Below are 6232 nucleotides of genomic sequence, written 5' to 3'. Positions count from 1 at the left end.
AATTTTTCAAGAAAAAATGTTGAAAAGCATATCTTTATTTTTATTTTTTATATACAAAACTAATTATTATTTTTAACTAAATGCATCTAAAATAAAACTGCAATCACTACATATTATATTATTTGGTGCATATTCTTTTATATACAAAACTAATTATTATTTTTAACTAAATGCATCTAAAAAAAAAAAAAACTGCAATCACTACATATTATATTATTTGGTATTAATACATTACATTACAATACATAATTACAAAATATGAAATTACATATAAAAAATGGATTACATAGTGCCACCAATACATATTACATAATATGTCTACTTCATGCAATCAATGCATTTCTCAAATGCCATTGTTTCCAAGCTTATCTACAAGTTGTATTCAATAATGTTCTTGGGCTGCTGAATAATATCATAGTTTCCTATAAAACATGCAATCATAAGAAATAGAAAAAAGATATGTATGAGATTCAAACTAGTTATTTCTCACCATTTAGAAAACATTTTCCATTATAAACAAAAGATTGGGATCCATATATGATACATAAAACAAATCCTCATATACGGATTGAGTTGAGTATTTCTCACCAATAGTCTCGTAGCACCCCTGTAATTAATAAGTAGCAGCATAAATTTTAGTCAAGTTGAAGAACAATCAACTTATTTGAGTTGAATCAATAAAAAACATTCCTAGATAGTCAAGCTGGAGCACGTGAGGTTTAATTTGGTAATTGCTCTTTTTGTTTTTCCATTCATTTTCCCTAACTAAATTGCACATATTCTAGAGTTCAAAGCGTGCAAGAAAAAAGAAGGGATATATCTAATAAGAATAGTTAAAATACTAAGAAAAGGCAACACGACTCTACACCGCATGACAAAATTCTATGAAGAGTTTCTTTGAGCTTCTTTGTTACATATACACTGTAAGATTCACATTGACCCAAGCTTTAAGCATTAAGACATTAGTGGCATATATATTAGTGCACATAATGTAGTATTGTAGAAAACATAGACGTAAGGCATTTGATTTATAAGTTTTTCTGCCCATATACAATGATGATATCATCATTATCTATTTGTTGTCAGACAGAAGAGAGCGGAGAGGATGCAAGCTTATGTCGACATTTGGTATTATCATTACTTTCCATTGAATATATGATAAATAGAAGTGTCACCCCCCATTCAATAAATGAATTAGAATAGAAAACAAGCATGCTCAACTGGTCAGTTTGACTGAAGCACTAAATGGATAATTAGGATGCATCTGTAGCACACCGAATGCTTTACTCACCATCATGGACCACGACACAGTAAGATATACAACTAGTCACTGACAATAAATTGCCTGATCAATATGTGGTGGAATTTGCTTTATCTCAGTCCTGAGTTCTTGCTCAATCCTATACCTATTGGGAAGGATATATAAAGATAAATAAATCATTAACCCACCAATAAATAGCAGTAGATAGCTTTACAATTAAATTTTATATAAAGAAAGAAATACAAAACAGAACGTAATTTCTTAGTCTTCTCTGCTTTACCGTTCTATTTTTCCAAATGGAATGGAATTTTTAGGATGAAACTGATGCAATGAAAGGCCCAGTAGACTCCAACGATCAAAACAAAAAATGAAGGAACCCTAGATTTGGGTATAAAACACAAAGAAATGAAAACAAAACAGACCTAAATCAACAAAGTAATAAAAGAAAAAAAAAACCCTAAAAAAATGCTGCAGATCTGAACTTGAACAGATGCTAACACATATCTGACCTAAAAAACCCATAAAAAAATGATACGTGCAGATCTGAACTACCTTTCACAAAATGAACATCTCGAGCAAGAGAAATTAATAACGGCATACACACTTGCATATATCCCGAAAAATTGCCAACAACAAACAACAAAGGTAATAGGTATCTTTAGATCGCATTCGACAAGTTCGCCCAAAAATCCCATTCGACAAAACATTACCATTATAGAGGGTACAAACATACTCATAATAATATTACATATCTAACCCATAAAGATATTCCTCAAACATTCAAACATTCTCATCAAAACAAACCTAAAATCAACAAAGAGGGAGAAAAAAAAAACAAAGAGAACAAGACATACCCGTAGATGAAGACGACAGGACGAGGATGCAAACGACACTTTGATTGACAGAGGAGGCTAGGGTTTCGGCGTGAGATATCTAATGATGTATTAGAGTAGAACATGGACATACAAACTGCTATTTTATTAATTACTAGGATATCAATTTCATATTTCTACTTCTTTTGGTGGCTGTTTATTTCATGTTTGGCTGATGCACACCCATTTGCTTTCTCTCCATCAATTTCTTTTTGTTTAAGTTATCAAATCCTTTTCCTTTGCTCTGTCTATAATTTCCAATCATCAAACCAAATCTCTACTCAAGAAATTAGTTCCTAGGTTCATATTATGATCTACTAAAATAATATGAAAACCAAAAGACATTAAAAGATAGAATGAAAACCAAGACCCAGAGAGAGAGAGAGAAGAAGAAGAACTCGCTTCGATCGACGCACAAGGATGAAGATGATGGAGTGGAACTTCGATCGGTAGAGGAGGCTAGGGTTTCCGTGTGGGTGAGGCTGAGAGAGCGAGGGAGAGAAGGTCCGAATGTGGGTTTCCATATGGTTTTTACTTGTTTTTAAACAACCCAGGTTCTGGATTTTAAACCGGATACCCGGCCCTTGTTCGTCTTGGTTTAGACATGCGAGTTTCGGCCCGGGTCAGACCCGGGCTGAAAACCATATTCGGTTTTCGGTCCGGCCGAGTTGAACAGTTCTAGTTCTACATATGTTTATAAGGCTTGATAGCTGTCCCCATCTTCTTCTTTTGGGAAACTATTTTATTAGAGTCTCCCATGCACAACCAATGTAATTGATTACTTGGTTTCAAGATTCTTGATAATTGCCAGCTCTCCAATCACCTTGCTACTATTGGTTGGCCATAAAACCCAGTTAAGATCCACTATTGATCATTGACAAGATTGGTAATCGATAAAGAAATGTGACTTTGAGAGTAAGAACTGAGCTCAACAATAACTTCATTTTTCCACATCATAGCTAAACCTCCAGTTTTATTTATACAGTCCACAACAAAACTGTGTTCAAAACCCAACTTATTACAAACTGCTTCCAACCTTTCTCTACTACATTTTATTTCAATTAGAAAGACCATAAGTAGGAGCTTTCTCTCACCATAAGGTGTAGTTAACAAACTATCAGAGAGTTTCTAAGCCCTCGACAGTTCCAACATAATAGATTCATAATTTCTAGCAGGACTACTTAACGGCCGATGCCAATTCAATATGATCATCAACCATGCCACTTGATTGAAGTCTAGTTCTTTTATTGATTAATGGCTAAACCCCGCCCCCCTGCCCCCATTACCTCTCTTCTTAATAGGATTGTTAATAATCATGCTTAAATGAGATTCTAAATTCTTAGAAATGTCCTTAGACATTCCACCTCTAGCTCTTCTCTTCCAAATGGACAAGGGCTTCTTTTTCTCCATATTAGTATCATTAGGAAAAATGAGAGGGGGACAAACCTGGCTACTGTGTGGAGGAGAAACTGCAATGTTACCTTTGTTAGGAATGCATGATAGATTAAAGTTAATAGCATAAATCATGGAGGAGATCTTGCTCTTATCTTGCTTAGGATTTGAGATTGGGGAGCCATCCAAATTTGAAGAAGTTTCCATGTAAGACAAATTAGACTTCCCTTGATTTCCTCCACTCAAATTACTACCATAATCAATAGCAATCAACTGATCACTTCTTGAATTATCAAGATTACTTGGTGCTACTTCTTTGATTGCAACCTCATTTTGTGGCTTTCCTTTTTTGTCAATTGCCAGCCTCCTCTCGTCGAAATTGTTATGTTGATCGTCGTTGGCTACTTCTTGTTCTCCCATTATTCCCGATCGACCATTGGAGTTACTTGCATTGGGTTGAGGGCCAGCTCTCAGCCATGTGCCATATCGATACTGTTTACTTGCATCAGGACCCATATTAGACTTTAACAGGGAACATCTCCTCTTAAAATGTTTGATAACACCACATTGAAAGCAAAAACTAGGCAACTTTTCATATTTCAATGAGATCCAAAAACGTTTATGTCCAATACTCAAAAAACGACCTCTAGCCAATGGTTTGGTGATGTCTACTATCATCTTAACTCTCAGATATTTATCCCATCCCATCATCCCATGCCATTTTCATCAGTATCAATCATGATCTTTGCCTATAGATGCACTCAGTTTCTCTCTCATACTTTTATTCATACCAGAGAATGGCATATCATGGAACTAAATCCAAAATGGTTCAGTAGAAAAGATAATATCATTAGGGGTTGTTATACCATCACATTCTTTGAGACTTACCATATGCTTATCAAAGGACCAGGGGCATCCTTGTAAGATCCTAACCTTATTTGATTCCTCTTGAAATTCAATCAAGAACCTGTTCCACCCAGTCTTCATGAAAATTACTTTCCCATTTGCTTTCTAGACTCGAGACATGGTGAACTGAAAGGCTCATCTGTTCACTTCCTTGTCAGCCACTACAAGTGCAACCAAGCATCGTTTACTTTTTTCCATTGAAACCATGACATCTTCTTTAGAAATAATTATTTCATGTTTCTCTTTTTCAGTCAATCGTAGACCCTCATAAAGAGAGGAGTGTTCTTTCTCCATTTTGATAACATAATCTTTAGACAGAATGTCTAAGGTTGCATTTGGGTAGTGAGGTGATCTTAGATATTCTGTGAATAGTAGTGAAACAATAATGATAAAATATTCGATAGTAATAAAAGTAATAAAAAGTAATGATAAAATAATGCGAAATGCTTTGCAATGGTTGGGCTTCTAATAGGCCAACAATTCCATGGTTGCCACATGAGAAAAAACACAATAAGCACCCACACGGAAATCATTGATAAACTCTCTTCCCTTCTCTTCACATTCATAAATGTTTCCCCTTCGAGAAACCGCTCTCAGTCTCAATTTCAGCTTTGGCATCATTGACTTCTAATCATCTCCAAGCTCTGGTATTCGACTGCGACAGCGTGATACTCGAGTCCGAGCACTTGCACCACCAGGCCCCCTCTCATTCTCAATATAAAAGCTCATGCATTTAGGATCTTCACTTTTTCTCAGCTACCAAACAAGTAATAGAGTAATTAAAAAAGGTAAAAAAACAATACCTGAAGAGTATCGACTAACTTGGCTCACATATGAGATTTTACAATTTTCACAATCATTTTCACTACCCATAAATGGATTTTCACACCCATTTCCATTTCAAGTCTCCTGTCTATATGCACAACAACTGATATTAATGTAAAATACAACGATGGGGTTTCAACAAGGCTTGAGCTGCGAACCCAGTAAAAGAAAGCCAAATTTTTCTCAAAACCATCTTCAATCACAAATTTCAGAGTCATAGAGAATTCAATCTTACTCCAATGCATGCTTGGTAAGAGACTCAAACAACCCATCAACAACCCAAGACTTAGAAAACAAGAGGATCAAATGATTATAGGAGTTTACACCCCCAAACTTAAATTAAGCAATGTCCTCATTGTGATGCAAAAGTAAAAAGGATTGAAGAAATAAAGGAACTTCCCTGGTTTCATGGTGAACCTTCCGAGGTTTTAAAATTTTCCAGCTCTTTATTCTTGCTAAATAAACCTGCATCAAAAACCAATTTATTAAAACTTAAATAAATAAAGATAATAAAATAAATGAAAGAAATAAAGATAGATCTATAGGTTGCCTCCCATAAGCGCTTGTTTTAAAGTCTACAGCCAGACTTTTCAATCTTCCTCAATCGGGATCTCTAAGAGGAATAAGAGTACAGTTCCTCTCCACTTCATTGCTAAGTGATGTATCCTGCTGCAGGGCTCGTTCTAGGTGATTGGCTGGTGCATCTTCTTTAAAGGCCTTTTCTTCACATTGCTTAATGTCATCAATCCGAAAACAAGTGCTTGGCTCTTCTGGAATTCTCATGGCTTGGTAAATGTTGAACAAAACCTCTTCCTTGTTCACTCTCAATGTTAACTCACCCTTTTGAACATCAATCAAAGCTCTTCCCGTGGCCAAGAATGGTCGACCAAGAATTAGTGGGACTTCTTCATCTTCTTCCATGTCTAACACCACAAAATCAGCAGGGAAGATAAATTTATCCACTTTTACCAATACG

This window comes from Carya illinoinensis, chromosome 15 (assembly GCF_018687715.1).
Source record: "Carya illinoinensis cultivar Pawnee chromosome 15, C.illinoinensisPawnee_v1, whole genome shotgun sequence".
Lineage (NCBI taxonomy): Eukaryota > Viridiplantae > Streptophyta > Magnoliopsida > Fagales > Juglandaceae > Carya > Carya illinoinensis.
This window is presented reverse-complemented; position numbering follows the sequence as displayed.